The sequence below is a fragment of the Nesoenas mayeri genome (assembly GCF_963082525.1).
Source record: "Nesoenas mayeri genome assembly, chromosome: Z".
Lineage (NCBI taxonomy): Eukaryota > Metazoa > Chordata > Aves > Columbiformes > Columbidae > Nesoenas > Nesoenas mayeri.
In genome coordinates this window covers 42,858,869-42,878,912 of record NC_137542.1, presented here as the reverse complement: position 1 = coordinate 42,878,912, position 20,044 = coordinate 42,858,869, and the positions used below count along the sequence as shown (strand labels likewise).

At 38.6% G+C, this 20,044-nt stretch overlaps 1 protein-coding gene across 1 annotated transcript in view; it reads right to left on the bottom strand.

Moving 5' to 3' along the window:
* APC (APC regulator of WNT signaling pathway) overlaps window positions 1-19,272 on the bottom strand; it is a 96,805-nt gene extending 77,533 nt beyond the window's left edge. The window contains exon 1 of the mRNA XM_080362315.1: window positions 18,922-19,272. The gene's annotated coding sequence lies outside the window, so the exon portion shown is untranslated. The remainder of the gene's footprint in view (window positions 1-18,921) is intronic.
* Window positions 19,273-20,044: the final 772 nt, after the last annotated feature.

Here is a 20,044-nt window from a genome sequence, read left to right as displayed (position 1 = left end):
AGCAGCAGTACAAATTCTCCAATGCATTCTGCCAAAATGACAGGTGAGTGTGAGGAAGAAAGCTTTCGCTTCCTTGCTCATAGTAATGCCCATTCTGTTATGATTTAATAAAAATGGTAGTTTATGTTTTCTGTCTGTGTCACATTCACTTGCCTCTGAAGCAAAAATCCAGTATTAAGTGAAATTCAGTTTCATAATCAGCATGTTCTTATTACTAAGATGATCCTTCTCAAACTATATCTCCCAATGGTGTCAAAACATTGATATATAGACACATAAGTGAATGGTATTGTGACATACTCTTGTTTTCTTTCAAAACTGCTTTCTGCGTGCAGTGCTAGATCCTGGCAATAGAACTGATACCAGTGAAACAGTATTTGAATAAAAAAAGGTCAGGGTCTCAAGAAAAAAATAAAACACAGAAAGGAATTGTACAGAGAAGTGCCTTGTTTAGACTAAGTTTATTTTTGGCTAATTATTTTCTGTTTGGCAGAAGGAACAGGATGGACTTTTCATTCTTTGAAAGATATAATAACTAAGAAAGATCTAGCAATACCTGCTCCATATTACGTAACCTTCCCCCCTTTAAAAATCTATTAAAAGAATGAAATCTCCACATGTAATCCAACAAATCTCAGGGATGCAAAATTTTAGTATTGAAAAATACCGACTCAGTTTCAGTATTCAAAACACAATTACTTTTATTATCTTGGACAAGATCCCTGCAGCCTACCCAGCACAGCATTCTCAAACAGCCAAATGGGAAATTGGCTCCAGAAAAGGAATTGTTAATCTTTTCACAGAATACTTGATGTAATCCATGTACTAAGTATTTCCCAATGCCTTGTTGCATTTATAAAAATCCTGTTTGAGACCAAATAAAATTGTCATAACCTTTTTCCCCCACCACTAGTAAGTAGTGCTAAATAGAAGCTCTGAGCAGATTAAGATGCCCAAAAACATTTGCTTCATAAAATCAAGACTATTAGAGCAGAAAACGCAAGAGGTTTTCTCGTTTTAGATAACTGGCTCATAAATGGGACAGTTCTCTGTGCTTTCACCTTACCCTTCACAGTAGTAGCTTTCTCCCTAGAAGCTTTTAACTATTTAATATAGTTTAAGTGATTGGTATTTCATTATTAGTCATTGTACATGCACAGTATTACCTACCTCAGAGACTCCGGGCAGTGAGTGGGTTGAATAATAAGTTAAATTCTCTCTGTTGCCAGGCACTATGGTTGGTATTACTCGCAAATGTGAAATGTAGTATTGCCAACTTAAGGGATCTTGCCTTCGGAACTTCACTTATACATTGACTTATATCAGTGGCATAAAGAGATTTTGTTAACAAAAGACTGAAAACATTTCACATCTGTTTTACATAGATGCAAATTTCACCTTAACACAGGACTTAATAAAATATTTTAGTAGCTGCTATAATCATAGATTGTCTCCTGCCTTTCAAATTTATTTTAAAAATTGATGAAGCTGAATATGCTCTCAGTTTTTCATTTCCTTGGAAACTGTCAGGTTGCTTTCACCTTTCTCACTACCACACACAGACTCTGTGTTGTTCCTTCTGAGCCTTGCCCTTACTGTATGACTAGGATCAGTGATAGTTTGTATATACACACATTGGGAATACTCATAACCTGCTCCCATCAACATTAATATCCGTGTTTTGACCATGAAAAGCTATACTCATACTTTGTCCATCAGGATTCTCTCAGAAATGTCACATACACTTCCCCATACAGATGACCTCCAACTATGAGCACAAAAAAGATAATCAGAAAAAGAGGTTTCCTAAGGATGAAGAAACGAAAGGACCACCTTTCTTACACAGATGCAGAAAGAATGGAGAAAAGAACTGTCACTGTTCCTAATGCATCAACCAGAACACATGAACTCAACCCTTCTGACACTAGTCCTACAAAAATAAACAGGAAATTTCTGTACTGAGAATACAGAATCAGAAATCAAATTGTTCTGTGAAGATTTTCTATTATGTTGATGTGCTAAAATTCCATTCCACTTGCCATCAAAGCCCCCCTCCCCCAAAGACTGTGCCATAAGTTCCTGAACTTGAGAAGATTTTTCCACAAGTAATTAAAAGGTCTGTCTTTCACAGGAGTCAATTAACTACTGGAAAGTCACGTAATATAAGCTAAATGAGAAAAGCAGAAAAATGCGTGCTGTTTAATTATTTCATAAATAAGTCAGAGGTACGGAAAGCCATCACCCGCTCTTTAAATCATTTACTATCTAATGCTTTCTACTGTTTGCCAATTCCTTTGTTTTGTCCAGAAGTACTGTGCTCTCTGGGGCATCTCCCACTCATCCTTTCTTTCCTCTCACTAAAGTTTTCCATCTGCATGTAGGTTTCTTGCTGGAACTTAAATAAATCAAGATTCAAGGAGAAAGACTGCTTCCTTCCTCACATCTGTTAGATCTAGTATGGAGCCATGGCCCAATCTGTAATATTAGTCACATATCGTAAAACCAGTTCAACAGTAAAAAAAAAGGAGTTTGTATAGCAAACCATTAATCTAGTAAACTTTACCATCTATTCACCCATTCTTCTATCTCAGCTATATAATAAAATCCACCTGATGTGTCACATTACCCATTACCTATGGTTTCCTCATCCTCTAAATTAAAGAACATCAGAGTATCCCAAGTATTGAATCGCTCTGTTGCCTCTCCTGCAGATCTTTCAGGCTTGTGTTTCAGGTGCATATTATATTTTCAGCCTTCTTTTTATTTATGTTTTCCACTCCCCCTTAATACTATGGCAAAGCATGACAGTTGTTAGGCCTCATTTCTAATGGACTCTAGGGTACAAGTCTTTATTAGAAATGTTTCGGATCAAATATCACAGTTGTTAGTTAATCTTAGGGTCACGTGTAGGCCATCAGGAGGCAGCAAGTCAGAGCAATGTTGTGCAGTACCTCAGATGAAAGGCAATATAAGTTCAGTACATACCTGCATCAGCTCTTGCTTTCTGCAGTTAACTGCAGAGGGCTTCATCTTACCCAACATTAAAATTGTGCATTAATTTTCACACAGATTTCTGGTTTTTAAATGGAAAAACAATCCTATCCAAAAAGGCGGAAAACATAAATGGATGATGCTTATTCAATCCACTGAAGAGATGGACTTCTACAGAAACTGGGAAAGGTGACTTTAAATGTGTGAGCTAGAAAACTTGTCTGTAAATGTGCAGAAAGCAAGCTCACGCTGACCAGGTAAACTAAAGAGCTGACTTTCAAGTGTAGTTTAGTTTACTCCACTGGTTCACGCATGTGCCTCCCCACTTATTCCAAACCTCCCACAAACTAAAGGCTTATTCAGCACTTTTGAAAACCTGTAATTGTACCTTCTAACCCATCCTTAATTCTGGAAGCTGAACATCTGCAGTGCTGGGTATCTTCCACATAAAAGCCCTTGTCTAGCATACCACAGGGATTGTCTGGGGATTTTTTTTCAGATGAAAAGCTCTTCGTAGTGACCTTCGTTCATTAATAGAAATTTCTCTTATTTTTCCTCATCTGCGCCATGGAGTAGAAAAAACATTAGATTTTTAAAGAAAGTTCAAGAATTTGATGCTTCTTGGAGAGTGCCAGGCTCTGGACCTGCCTTATCTCCATTAGAGCTACCTTTTGTAACCAAAGCACTTTGTCTCAGAATACTTTGTCCTAAGCTGTCGCACAGGTCTTGACTCTAACATACTGATCTACCCAGGGCTGCACATCCATCCGCTGCTCAGAAACTGGTTAAGTATCATTACCAGTAGAAAAAACTGAGCACATACCTAGAATACGTACAGTGGCCTGAGTTACGAGAAAAAGTCCTATTTTGCTGCTTCTTAATATTCAGTATCAGACATAAGAAGTTGCAGTATTAGCATCTGTAGGTGACAAATGGATGACTGCACACATAAATGGATGATCAGATTCAGTTTCTTGTTACACTGCAGTTGACAAAGGTCACTGCTAAAAAAATTGGATGCTACATGGTTATACATGTTTTACAGTGAATCCAGGAACATCCCAGAACTCCACATCACTCTGATAAATGGAAGCTCTATCACTTCAGTGGAATATTACCTTTTTTCTCATCATCTTCTTTTCACTATTCCCTTTGTTTGGTTTGAACCAATGTTGCTAATGCAAGAACTGATTTATTGTAAGCATTCTGACATTTTAGTAGTAATAAATCAGTTAAAAATTTATTTACCTAGAGGTCATCAACGTTTTTGGGTTTTTTTTTTTTTGTTCGTTTGGGTTTTTTTTTGGTGCAGGGTATCAAAAAGGAGGGAAGGTCAATTTTTGTGGAATCCTGTAAGCAAAGACCTTTTACAAAAAGGTATGTTAAACATCACCATTCTCCAAGTATGCTAACAAAACAGAACAAACAAACAAAAAGTTCCAGCTCTAGGCAAGTTTCTGAAAGCCCACTGCACTAAGAACAGCTTTGACAAGGTCTAGAAACACAAAGATCTTGCTCAGTCGTGGCTGTGAGTTCTCTCACCATAATTATAGTCTTTAAACACTTAAATTTAAGCCTGAGTCTCTGAGCTCTCAGCTAGAACATGACAACCATATCAAGTAGATCTAGAAAAACTGTCCTTTATAAGACAAAGGGTTGACAAGAAATCTGAGGATAAATATATCTTCCTCAGAAATCTAATTTAAAAAAAAAATCCACATTTCAGTACATAACACTAATTACTAAGAAATTCAAAAAAGGACCACAAAAATGTATAATTTCATTTTAAAAGTTTTATGCTGTATTGTTTAAGGAATACAATTTAGCTGATTTAGCAAAAAGTAGGCTGCTTTTTATTACTGTATACTGAAAATATTTCCAAGTTTGTCACAAGTTTAAAGAGATCCATTAGCTGGAAATTAGACAAACTGGAACTTAATTTCCTAACAGTGGAATGGTTAATAAAATTACAAAAGCTCAGTAGGAGCTGACCCCACAAGGTGAGACAAGATATTCCATTAGGAAATACTGATTTTTAGTGTTCTGCAGCTTCTAATATAAGATTCACACTGAACAATGCAGGGATCCACTCTGGGCTTTGAAGTTCACAATTTATTTAATCCTGCAAGAATTTAATCCCTTACAATGTGCATATACTCATGATGTGTTGCAACAATTATTATCCAGTCTCACACAACCAAGATTTAGCTGATTGCTTGCCAAGGTGTCCTGGTTTCAGCTGGGACAAAGTTAGTTTTCCTCCTAGTAGCTACTATAGTACTGTGTTTTGGATTTAGTGAGGAGAATGTTGATAACACACTGATGTTTTGCTTATTGGCAGGTAGTAAAGGACTTTTCAGCTTCCCATGCTCTGACAGGTACCCAAGAAGCTGGGAGGGAACAAAACTAGGACAGCTGACCCAAGCTGGCCAAAGGGGTATTCCTTACCATATGACATCATGCTCACTACATAAACTGGAGTCAGCAAGGGGGCAAATATTGGTTGTTTGGGAACAAATGAACATGCTATTGGGCCTCAGATGGTGAGCAATTCCATTATGTATGACTTGTTTTATATATTCTACTATAATTTTTATTATTATTTTCTCTTCATGTTCTATCCCATTGAACTGTTCTAATCTCAACCCACAAGGTTTTTTGTGCATTTGTTCCCCTTTCCAATTCTCTCCCCCATTCCACTTGAGGGACAGGGGGAAGTGAGCAGCTGCGCAGTCCTAGTTGCTGGCTAGGATTAGACCATAATGTAAGATCTCTCAGGACCAATACAGAATTCTCATCATTAACTGATTTCTGTGTATGCAGAGGTGAACTGCTGTGAGAGGCAGCATTCATGCAGAATGGACTTGTGCTCTCAGGTAGCACAGCCCCCACAGACAAGACACCTGGCCAGCATGCAGTTTTCCTGCTCACAGACAAGTTAATCATCAAGCATAATGATTCATTTTAGATTTTTGGGTTAGCTTTTGTTTTGGAAACATTGTTGCTCACTTCAGCTTATTTATTGACCATAAAAATGCTTCCTTGGATGATCTGGATCTCACTCCCTTAGGGAATTTGCTGTTACACATGCCTATAGGCATTAGTGGCATACTAAAATTTTTACTCCCTTGTCTTTTGGCACACAGTTTAGTGGGTTTACTGAAAATTAAAAATCCAACGCCCCATTTCAAAATATGAGGGTTTATGATATTGGTGGGGTGGGTGCTAGGAATTATGTTTTTCTTTTTGGGTTTTGGATGAACTGCATCTTCAAATTCTAATTTCTGTAACACTAGTGAAGTTGAAAAAAAGACATTTTGCTTCCATTGTGGTGGGGATTGTTTTCGTAACAATCTGAGGAGTCCATAATATCTTAGGATATTTTCTCCTAATAATAAAGGTTCAGCTTACTGAACAGTCAGTAAGGAACAAAATTCAAGTATAAGCAGCCCTATCCAGTATTCAAGCAGCATGAATACCTATTGAAATTGATCTACCTGCTCATTAGAAGAGGAATGCAAAATTGAAATATTCATTTCATCTCTAGGCAAGCTGCTTCGAATACCAAGCTCCACACATGTAGCAACCATGTAGCAACTGTGATCCACACTTTTAGAAGTCACACAGATCTGGCCTTTCTTTGTGCCATTCTTTATCTTGGAAATCAACAGGCAACTTCAAACTAACAAAACCAGCATCTGAGACAGCTACTACTAAAAATTTACCACTACCAAAATTACTTCAGGAAAGCAATTGAAGAAGGGCTGATAGCCATGCCCAGAACAAATAAAGCATCAGTGGAGTAATAAAGAAGAAAAATGCACCTAGGTTTGTCAAAAACTGAGAAGCCGGGAGTGTTTTTAAATTCCTTGGTCTAAATAGAGTGTATATTTGAGTACCATCTTTGCTTCCACAGCTTGGATTCAGGGCCACCAGCTACTCAACTAATTGCATGAATTAAATATTAGAACTGTAAGATACAATTGCATGATTAAAGTGTACAACATTGCAACTCTTGAAACACTCAGGCTAGAGATAAGGAAAAACATTTTACTGATTACAGATATATTTTGCATCTCAGATTGTAATCCCTACAGACATGTGAAGTGAAAATTTTAAATAATCACAACCACGTTTAGAAAAGTTCTCCATTGCTAAGCGTACTAGAATAATTTATTTTTTTTCTCCTAACACATAACCCAAATATTTCAATCTTAAATGAAGAGATGTATTTTCAAAGATCCCCAAGGCAAGTCAGCTAGAATACCAGCCCTAACTAAGATTTAAGAAAAAACATATTTGACACAGATCTTCCTCCTCAGCATGGATTTGCATTTTATTGATCCATTACTCTGTTATAAATGTTTATATTTTTAAACAAGTATTGAATCCCTTACTAGAAATATTTTCTATTATTCTAATGTTAAAACTCAAAGTATTCAAGTTTCAAGTTTGCCTGGAATGGAGTCATCCTGAAGAAACTCTGGCAAACATAAGACTTTTTTTCTACATAAACAAAAATTCCAAATAACGTAGTCTTGTGGGCAAATTTAGTGCCTGCAAATCAAGCTAAGTCAGGATCTCAAGAATTCCGAGCATTTCTCACAACACTGAAGGGGTTAATTTTGCAAGCTAATTACCCCAGGTGGCAAGAGAAAGAAATCTTTACAGCAGGCATTACTTGTTCTAACAAGTAAGAAACAATATGAGAGATTCCATGTCATTGGCAAAATCCCTTCTGTCACACAAACAGAAAACCAAAGTCCTTCTCCAGAAACACAATTGGCAGCAATCAAAATTCTTTTATTTAAGATTATGGATTAATTGTTGCCCATTCTCACTTCTTACTTCTTCCACTTCCCTTGAATTTTTTGCCTTGTCTTGTGACCAGGCATGTCTTAGCACTTGGAAATTTCATACAACATTCACACCATGGCACTCACTGGCCATGTGATCACACATGCCTGTGACTGAAGTCATCTGGATGAGTGACTTGATTGGAACTGTTCTTGTGCGCCCAGATATGCACCCACCACATAAAGAGTACACCTGTGCTTCAGCCATGTGATGGAGCATGGCTAGTGCATCAAGTCCACGCACTTCTGTGAACAGCTGTATAGCACAACTTCACTGGAAAATGTAATTGCTTCAGTACAGGAATTGTGTCTTTTTACGGATTTGAGCTTTGCCCAACACAAAGTAATTTTAATGCTTGCATGGCTCCTGGAGACTCCTGCAATATAATTACATAACAACTTGGGAAATGCAGAACAGAGACAAGAATGATGAAAAGCACTACACATCCATGTTTACAAGTGATGCAATAAACTTAAAAGAATACGAACTGAATAAAAATAGATAATTCTCCTTCAAACACTAAACTAGATGGCAAACCGTCCATGAGAACAATTACCTGGCTTTGTAAAGAACCTCATCACTTGTATGCCACAAATTAGAAAAATCTTCAAGCAATAAACACCGATTAAGTAACAAATTTGTACATTCCTACACTACCTCTACTCAGAGCAGGTGACTTGAAAGGCAAGAATTAATACACTGGCAGACAGTAAATATAAAATTTAGCCATGGTAACCTCAGTATGTTGAAGGTAGACATTTCCTCTTATTCTCTGAACAAGTGAAAACTTGCTAACCCATTTAAGACTTCTAAAATACAAAACAGGGAATTACAACTAGGCTTTGTCCTTACAATTAGTTTCAGGTCTTCCTTGTTGCATGCAAACTAGATTGTCACATGGACTCTTCAGTACCTTTACATCATTCAAGGCACTATTTCACTTGCTAAATAAAAAAATTTTAAAAAAAAGAAAAAAGCCCAAACAAATAAACAAAACCCTGAACATCTTGCTTACAAGTAAAATTGAGAGAGATGCAAATAAAGCAAGACACAAATCTACTGGTTTCAGACAGACAAGCTCTCTTTCTCCATTCATTTCATTCTTTTCAGCTTCCAGCACTTGAAACATTTTTGGAAAAAGCTTTATGAATCAAGTCTAGTTCTCAAGGTCTTAACAATGACATTTAGACATTTAATTAGCAAGCCATCACTTGGACTGGCATCTAAACCTTTTGTTAGAGACCTAATTCCATGCCAATTGAAACATCCCATTAGCCTTATATTAACTAACAAGAAGTCTTATAATATTCTGGCTACTTGATTGCACTGGCATGCATTAATGCAACAGGGGAGTGAGCTGAAATGAATGTAAGGACATAGATTTACAATGTACACACATTAAACTAACAAGAACATTCTAAGACAAAAATATAATAAACACACTTGTGTATGAGCTGGTATCGAGGCATACTCTGTGCTTCCTGGTAGCCTGGGCATACTTATGACATCCAAGTGAGGAAAAAAACAAACACAAACAAAAAAAACCTCCACCCAACTCCTCCTCCCACACACAAACAAACAAAAAAACAAAAACTACCACCCACAACAAGATCTGATTGAATTAAAACAGTTTTACTGACTCCAAGCTGAATCTTGATTTTAAAACTTTCTGGAGCTCATTCTGAACCATATTTAGAGACTTACACATGTGAATTAAGTACCATTATTCTAGTTGGCATTTCTGCTCTGAACCATAATCAGTTTACAGAACTTTTTAAAACTCATGAACATATATAACAATACATGTAAACAAATAAGCTATATTTGGTACCAAAGAATACAAATTGCATTAGCTAAAGCATGTTTTCAGCTTGTATTTCTAATTTAGTTCTGTAGTTTCTACTGAAATAAAACCAAAATACAAAATGTAGAAAATTGCTAAACAAAAAGTCATGAACTCTCCGGTTTTTTTTTCCTGCTTTTGTGGAAATAGGGATTTTACAGAAGTTTGAGTCACCACCCCACTAGAGCAGGCTAAAATTAGAGTCTTATACAATGAAAGTCTTGTAGTTGAACAATTTGTATACCAGGGAACAAAATCCCAACAGAGTCATTCTGCTGAAACAGACAGGAGCAGGAAGCCTGGTATCAAGCAAGATTAAAGAAATAGATTCATAAGGGAACTGAGAAGTATTCAGAGTAGTGCTTTATCCTGGTAGGATAAAATCCGTAAACAAAATTACAAAGCTACAAAAAAAATCAATTTAGCATTGTGTTAAAAATGAACAATATGGAAGGAATGTGGTCATATATTAGATTCTGCTAACCTCAGAATCTCACGTATCTCAGCACTGCCTGCTGACACTGTCTTCAGCACGAATAGATGCCAATTCTAGTGTCAGGGTTACTGGCACAGAAGCTTTTCCTCCAGAACTGCTAAGGAGACTTTTGATGTCACGAGTGAGTAAATAAGTAAATTCTGACATAATCTGCCTTTTTTTTTTGGTTGGTCTAGATCCTAGTCTATTGCACCTGCTGACAGCCAAAAATTTTACCCAAACTTCATTCCACATGGAAGTCTTTAATTAATACAGTAACCAAGGAGACCTTATATGAGCTCATGGATCACAAGTTTTGTAGAAAATAGCTTAGAAAGGTTAGATATCTTGAATGTAGAACTTTCTGAGCAGAAGATACGGAAGTTGTTGCAAACAATGTCAGTGAGACAAGGCAGGTATTTAACTCCAGAAATCACATTATTCAAGGCAGTGTTTCCTTTGTGGATGTCAGAGTCTGATAAGGATAATGGTTCAAACATTGTGGCAAAACCAGTTCATCCAGCCACAGGAGATATATTCAGTATAAGGTGAACTGTGATTTACATATCAACAACAAGCTAATGAGCCACAGACAAGGACCAGGCTGGCAGGCTGACAGTAGGAGGTGGGGTACATACTGAAGGGCATGTATCTCCACCTTCTGATATGCCCAGCACGGCACGAAGGCAAAAGCTGAGACCCTTCAAGATGGCCCAAGACTCCCAAGACTTGTCAATCTTTTGCAATCACAACCCCCCCCCCGACTTTTCCATCTTTCACAATAACACCTCCACAAAACACAACCAAAAATTACACAAGCAGGCAAGCCCAGAGGGCTCTAAAGGCCCACCTTGTGCAAGCACTGGCAGTGCCCACCCAGCATCCTGAGTATCATTCTGCTCACCGATCTCATCACATGAACTGAGGAAGACACCAGAGGACACTGCACATCACTGGATCCAAGCCTGTGAACTCCATCACACATAAAGAGGAGCCATAAGGATGGTGAAATATTTCTCTCTTTTCTTTCTTTCCCATACTTCTACCTTTGTTTTTTTTTTTTTGCTTTCCTTTTTGTAAGTAACATAGTGACATAAGATTTAGAGCCCCACATGTGCCAAAAACTTTTAATGTTTACCAGTTGAACCTACAATAACGTAAACCCTTCTGCCACCAAATCATATACCATTTGGGCCAAGCTGCAAAATAAAAGCCTTTTGTTTGTGGACCTTAAGTACTGTGTGTACTGTTTCCCAACCAAGAGGATCCAGGAACCTGAGTCACTTCTCCCCCCAACTCATACCTCAGGGCAGGAAGTGACAGTGGAATGTTAAATTCAAATACCTAAAGTAAAACAACACAAACAAAAACCCTCAAAACACACACCAAAAAAACCCAAAAAACAACCAAACCAAACAACAACAAACCCACAACAACAAAACCAAACCACACCACAGAGTAGAAGAATCACAGCTACTTAGCCATTGATGCTTTGCACATCATAAATGGGAATTTTCTATTCTAAACATGAGGAAGAGAGACACTACTTCCTCGGGGCAAGCATCATGGGCACTGGAAGTACATTAGAACAAGATGGGTAAAACACAAACTTCTCTTTCAGAATGGAAGCCTGTTTCTCTTTGTCGTGAAAATGAAGTGCCTACCTATCTGAGGCTTTTACTGAAGAGCAAAATGATAAAGTGGCCAAGCATTTCACCAAAATAAGCAGGTTGCAACATGATACTAAAATTTCAAACCAGGCTACAGGAAAGGTATTTTTTACTGAATAGGCAAGACTAGCGTGAAGGTCACTCACTTCCTTAGACCCTCACAAGGCATTACGCAGACTTCTGACAAAGTTTCAAAGCTTTCGGACCTAGAAGTTAGCATTTAACTGCACAAAAAAGTTCAAATTAAGACATGCTAAATTGTTGGGCTTAAAGAAAAGCTTCTAGAATTCCAAAGTTTAACTACAGTGCATTTCATTTTTACTGGATAGTAAGGACCAACATGACCAACCATCAAGACCAATATGAGTACCAAAAGACTTTGCAACAAGAAAAAATACTTTCAATTTTATTTTCAAAACACATCCAATATTAGGATGGTGTTTGGAGAACAAGTAACCATAAAAAGATTTTTTTTTTTGAGTAGCACAAATGAAGACAAATAGACAACAGCAGTACTACACTAAGATGTCAGCAACCCAAGGCAAACTGCAAGTTCTTTGCAAGACTGACATCTGAATTTAGATCTGTAAAGACAGCACTATTATTACTTCTGTCAAAGAAAAACAGCAGAGGAACTCAGTATTTTTATTCAGACACTGTACACACAAGATACAACTTTGTAAGGTTTTGAACTTCAGTTTAATCAAACTATTTTGATCCATTTTCAAAACAGTTTGATGAATCTTAACCTATTCCAAAGGTTGTCATACACACAAAGCAATGGAGGTTAACTGTTGCTGGCCGAAGTGACAACACTGTTGCAGTTAAAAACAAACTGTTGCACTAACATCCTCTTTTGATACTTCAAGTAAACAAGCAATGGATTACATTATTGAAGTAAAACAAAGATAAAGTATGCTTTTCTTTTACTCCAGATTTTTTTTAATATAGAAACATTTTATGTTTCAATTATTAATGACAATTGAATACTTCACTGTTTTCATTATCATTCAAATAAAAATAAGAGCTCTTGTTAAATCACACTGCTAGAAGCCTTGATCATTAAAGCATCTCTTAGGGTAACAGGTAGAACAAATGCTTGTAGAACATTAACAAATTCTGCTCAAATTCTTACACCACAGTCTCATGAAAAATTTAATTCCTAGAGTTAGTACATTCCACAACAGTACTGTTACCATATCTGAAATAACACTTCTAAAAAACTTGGAAACTGAGTCTAATCTCTGAACTACTAAATTCCAGTGCCGCTAACTACATATGAACGTGGTAAATTTATTTCCCACAACATCCTTCATATGCTCTCAAACATATTCAAAGAAAGCTACACGAATGTCAACTACACAACAGGACTCCTGGAATGTATGTTTAGCATGGAAGTAGTTTGCACATTAAAAATGGTACATACAATCTATGAAATATGAATATCCTATTCCTTAACAAAGAACCCATATACATATGCTGCAAGGAATAACTAAACCTTCCGCTGCTCCTTCCCAAACCAAAAGCACTAAAACACAGCTACAACTATATACTCACCTCGATTTTACTTTGCTCTGCAGCACACTCCTTTGTTTCTCTTAGTAACAACATAGAACTACTTGTCTACTATCAATACCTTTTCTCATATTGTCCCCCAAATCCAAGCACAACTGGCATGAAAAGCAGCATTACTCTCATCAAACTTGACAAGCTTGGCTATCAACAGTTTCTGAGACCAGCTGCAAGATAAGACATTGTGAGCAAGGACTTTACAACCACAGAACAGTAACAGCGACCCATAACAAGTAGGAGAACCATCACTATAAAGATGGACTTGTAGAGAAGGAAGAACTCTGTCAACTCTATCCCAGCAGAGAAGGCCACAAATTTATTACAAAGACTGTTTATGAAAAACTATTAACTATAAAACCTCAAAACAAGAATCACCCTTCACAACACCAAAAAAATCTCTGCACACTACGTGCCATATTTCTTCATTTTTATTAATACCTCTCAATTTCTAGGAAACAATTATACCCCAAAGCCACATTCCACAAAACTACTAGGTTGGACAAACTCTTTGTAATAATTCTGATGTAGTAACACTTTGCTCCTGTATCTGAAGATTACTCTCCTTCTCCAAGGACAACACAAGTAGCAACATGGATTCAGATCTGTTCTGCTGAAAATAAAGTCTGTGACCAAAGATATTGCCAGGACCTTTGTCACAAAAAAATCTTGCAAAGACAATCTGATGAGTAACTTCCACTACAGCTACTGAGATACATTTAGTATTACAGTACTTTTGATTTTCATCACCATGTTTGAACCTAGTTTCTTACTCATATAACCAGAGCCTCAGTCTACCTCATATTTTATTAAAACGAATACTTACATTTCTGTATTCCCAAAAATCAGTTACAAAAAATACTCCTGTATAACAAAACAAACAAACAACACAACAAAAATAAACCCCAAAACCAAACTAATCATACATCAGGAGACAAACTAAAAAAAGGAGCAGGAATCCTCTTTAGTATATACAGTGACAGCTGTAAGTTCTATTCTGACATGCTTACTCAGGCATTCAAATAATTTTGTAATACAGAAGTCATCCCAATACCTAAACAGGGAGTTTGCAACTCAAACAAAAACTCCAGTAGAGCCCGTAACAAAACAAGCCAGAGGGGGCTTGAGGGAAATGCTTCTAATTGATCAACTGAATTTCAACTTATAGTATGTAAAAAAAAAAAAAAAAAATAAAAAATAAAAAATCTTACTCCAAGAAATAGAAGCAAAGCACATCCAAGTCATAAAATCCAATATATTACTCAAGTAGCTTGAAGTAAAAGAACAGTGTGATGAAGTAGGCATATTTGAGTAATGTAACTTAATAGCTGTATAAAGTTTGTGTGTTATATTGGATTTTTAATACTATTATATAAGAAAAATTATTGCTCAGTTCTAAAGAGATTCTTAGCTGAAGTTATTTAAATAGAAGAACAGCAGCAATGTGGGATCTCCATAGCAGGGCTTCCGAGAGGAGAAAAAGCTCATGTGATCCTGAGAACGTTTTTCCATCAATAAAGGGAGAGCCAACTCACACAATTTATGCTTTCATGATTTCTTTGCACTCTTGTCATACAACAATGAGAAGTCCTAGTTTCCTTTCAGTTCCCTCCCCATGCCAGTTACTACAAAAAGGCCAATCTAGTAACAGCCAAATTCAGTTCTGTGAAACTCAACATGTTTCAGAATCTATTTAAAGCAATCAACACTCATACCATTAACTGCACAAATAAGGAAGCTTTTAATTGTTATCTAATTTCCAGAAAAAATAAACAATTTTCACTCAAAGAATAAGTTAAGTGATGCATTACTGTGTTACCAGAGTTCTATTACAGGATAAGAAAAAAAAAGTTCATGTATTCCCCAAAAAATCACAACATTAAGAGAGGTATCACTTTACTATTTCACACAAGCCTAAATTATTTTTATTTTGAACTATAAAGTCTATGTGAGTGAGGTCTCTTCTTCCATTAGAGATTAATATTCTATCAATTTGTGGTTAAAGTGCACCCCCAAGGAATACCACCACATTTATGAAAGATACCTCAAAATGTTATTGATCCTCAAACTTCAGGGTTTTAGTTTACCACTTCCACAGAGAAGTCAAAGTACTTGTGCTCTCTAATACAACTGTATTTACCAATTCAAAAGATATTCTTGTCAACCGAATTTTATTTCTCATCTTCTGAAAATCCACATTGAAGTAATGGCAAAATGAATTCTCTCTGATCTCAAAAAGCATTCATGGCTTTAAAATTTCTCATTTCCAGTAGTGATGACTAACATGAAAGCAACTATCCTCTACTAAAGACACAAATGACCATACTTATGGAACCAAATTAATCTTTAGCAGTCAATTCAAATTAGCATATAGAATCACAGCATCATTTTAGTTGGAAAAGACCTTTAGGATCATTGAGTCCAACCATTAACTTAACACTACATACTAACACCTATACTAGACTAGCCTTGTGACCATGACCAGCAAGCAGTATCAGAGATACTGTTACAGTAGCACACGGACATAACAAAAACAACTATTGTTTTTTTCAGCCTTTTTTGCCAACTACCTACCCCTCCCATAATCTCTACTGAAACATAACATCCCTGCTAAATATGGACCTCCAATATTTTGAGTAAGTGCTTACTGCCTAGTGGCTTTACCGTCCAGCTACAACTGATGCAAAAAGAGGCACATTTTCAACTAAAACTGAATGGCAGTCACCCAACAACCCAAGTTCTAAAACAGCATAGCATGATTTGCCATTGAAATCACCACCACAGGTTATTTTAATGAAGTCATACTTGTAGTCATAATTTAAGTTAATTACGATCAAAATCCCAACAGTGTGGGATAGTAAATATCAAAACACTAGAAGATGGGTATGTGAATCTGAAGGAGTCAAAGTTAAGACTTAACAGTAAAAGTGGGTTTGCTTTGCTAATAGTGGTAATAAATGCATGATGAAAATGCTATGAACTTGAACAGCAAACTAGAAGATCTATTTAAAGACAACTACCAGATTCTCAGCTGAGTCCATATTCACTTATTTAGTACAGTCATACTGCATTTTTAAGCTTACAGTAGAGACTTAATCAAAAGCTAAGCTCATACTCTTGATACACTTTTTTTTTCTTTTTAACATTCATAATATTGATACTCTCATTAAAAAAGGAAAAGTTAGCAGTGTATGTATACTTTATTCACCAAGCTGGTTAGCTACCTAATTTCAGTCCATTAAGCCATTGCTTATTCCATCACTATCCTATGAGTTACTAAAAATTATCCTGTGAAAACATGGTAACCTAATACGAAAGAAAGAAAAAGACGCATTGCTTTCTACTGTCCAAATTAAATTGAGACAACTCAAAGGAGAATATTTGATGCACCAAAAAACCCACAAGGATTCTTACACAGGGTTTCAGATAGTATGAGAGAAGGCCACAGAACTAATTGATTTCTATTGTATAGTGCTATGAAACAACCTCTACAGCATAGTTTGAAAGGGGAAACAAGATGCATGCCATCCTAAATCAGTACGATGCTTCCACTTACCACTCATGATATTTCAGAACAACTTGCTATCATAAAATATTTCTGTTCATTGTTACTGAGCTGTTTGAAACAAATAAAGGAAGTTAACAACAATAAAACAACTATTGTAAATAAAAAAATGCAGGTGTTCATTGGGGCCAACAGCTAGTAGTTTAACACTAATATAGACCAAAAGAGAGCATCAGAAACTTTCTGCCCACAGTGGCACAGCACATTGTTGATGGTATTCATTGTACATTCCAAAGAAACTATAGTTGAGATGTTAGTTACTTGACAAACATTTTGTTCAACGGATGCCTAGGTATCAAAACTTAACACACTTGAGCATGGATTTCATTGCATGGAAACAGCACACATTGTAAGACATGTTGTTATGCTCAATAGTGTTTCCTATTGCATTATTTAAAAATGAAAAACTATTACATCGGCTATATCAACATTTGGATTTCCACAGGTTTTTTGTTTGTGGTGGCTTTTTTTGTTGTGTTGTTTTTGTTTTTTTTTTCTTTCCCCTCCTTTCCTCTATACCACTAAGTATAAATACCTTTTACCAAATAATTAAAATAATTTTTTTGAAACCTAGAGCATCCAAGGAGAGCAAGTATTTGCAGGGTCTTTCTCACCAGGCAGAACAATTCTATAAAGAGCCTTTGCACTAAACTAAAGGGCAAAAAAACCCAAAAAACCCAAAAAAAACCCACCAAACAAACAAACAAACAAAAACAAGCAAAAAAAAAATCAAGGAAGTTGAAGCTGAGGGATAACAATGATCTTACAACATTCAGTTTAGGCCTACTATTTCATGAGTGCTCAGGACCAGATGAATACATCTGGCATACAACTTTTTTAAACCTGGTTTTAAAAAAAAAAGACTGCAGCAACTGAATAGGGAAAAGGTTCATTTTCTCTACATTTCAATTACTGACCTAATCTTACTTAAATCTTACCACAGCCTTAACTTACCAAAATGTTAGCAGTACTCCTGAAGTAAAACTTTCAAGTCTGTGCTTCTACACTATTACATAGAAAAATCTCCTCTTATTCAATCAGTAGCTGGTAGAAGAAAGTACATCAAAACAGTTTCTGCAAAACCTTGTTTTGTTTTTCAGAAAGTTAAAATTTTGTATCATAGCTTTACCAAAAGGCTTGCCTTCCCTGTTTTACAGGTTACTAGCATCATAGTGTCTATAGTTATTATGCAGGGGGAGCAAGGCAACAAGTCAGTTCTGTAGTTTAGTACACTTGTATCTTCACTTCTCCACTACTCTGCAGTTACACAATGAAGCTGACATTACAGAAATCTGAATTCTTTTACTTTACATTCAATCACTTCTGAACCTATGAATGGCCAGTGAGGGATCCACCCCTCATTACAAGAGGTCAGAGAGGGCATATGACAGAAGAAATAAGCCCTGCTAATACTGAGATTTGAAGTTAAAGACTCATCCAACAGTTAGGAAAGAAGGTCTTTGCAGGACCTGGCCTTTAAATATCTTTTCATAGAAGACAGAAGCTGAGCTCTTCCCAAAACCTAGTCCCTAGGCCTTGACCCTATTGTCTTCATATTCCAGTGGTATTTTAGTTATCAAGTACCTGAATGCTTCCTGGCAGATTATGAAGACCAAACCCACTAAATTAAATCGTATTACACTATTTAACAAAAAAAAAAAAGCGTCACTACTGTCTTTGAGTAACACCCACTAGACCTGGCTCCTTCCGAGTGGGGGGCAGCACGGACGGGATTCAGCCTCGTCCCGGCGCGGCGGCCCCCGGGCCAGGCGGCAGGGCCGAGGGGCGGGCACCCTCGGGGAGAAACGCACACAAGCCTTCTCCAGGCAGATGCCGAGCTGAGACCTGCCCGGGGCGGCCGCTAGCGGGTGCTGGCCGAGAAACTGGGGGCGAAGGGCCCGGTGCGGAGCGGGTCCCCCTGGGGCCAGTGCTCCGGCCGACAGGCACTCACCTGTCTGCCTTCCGCTCCCCGCCCGGCTGCGCCGCCGCGACTCCTCCGCCGCCTCCCGCCGCTGCTGCCACCGGCGCGGACCCGCGAGCTGCGCCTCCTCCCCGGGGCGGCGTGAAGGGGCAGCCGCTGGGCGCGCATAGGGGACAGCCAGCCCCCTCCTCACCGGCGAGGGCCGGTCCCTGCCCCGTCTCCCCAGCTCCTCATCCCCGCGGCAGGCTCCGGCAGTCCCGGCCTCCTCCCCAGCTCCTGCGCAGGCTCAGACCCTGCCCGGCAGCCACCTCCCTCAGGCACACCTCAGCCGCGGCGCCGGGGTCCTCTCCCCGCCAGCCCGGCTCCCTGGCCACCCCCTCACTCCCTTCCCCGGACTGATCTCCCGGCCGCCATCTTGCCTGAGGGAAGAGGGAAACGCGCAGGCGCAGGGGGGAGATGCCGGCCGCAGCAGCGGCGACGCGCATGCGCGGAGGCGGGAGCTCCTCCGCCCCCTGCCCGGGTGCACACCTGCCGTGCCGGGACACGCGCGGGCTCCGGGGCCTGGGCTGCGGGGTTGCGGCCCTTCCCGCCCTTCCCGTGCACCGAGGCGGGGCGGGCGCCGTGCCATGGGCCGCGCTGAGCTCACAGGGCCCGGAGTGGGTGCAGCGAAGAGAGGTTCTTCCCGAGGGGTAGCCCGCTGGACCGGAGAGTCATGTACTGTCAGGTGTAGGAGGGACGGCTGGAAACACAGAATCACACAGAATCACAGAATGTCGGGGAGTGGAAGGAACCTCGAGAGATCATCGAGTCCAGTCCCCCCACCGGAGCAGGAACACCTCGATTGAGGCTACACAGGAATGTGCCCAGGTGGGTTTTGAATGTCTCCAGAGAAAGAGACTCCACAACCCCCCTGGGCAGCCTGTTCCAGTGCTCTGTCACCCTCACCGTGAAGAAGTTTATTCTCATATTTAAATGGAACCTCCTGTGTTCCAGTTTATACCCGTACTATGCCCAACACCACATGCCCTGGCAGAAACCTCAGTGTACCCACGCGTAGATGAGTACGGAAGCTGGAGGAAAACATGAGATGTATCCCCTTTGTCTGTGTTTATTCGAACCCTCAGGGAGCAGTTTCCTTTCACAGAAGGTACAT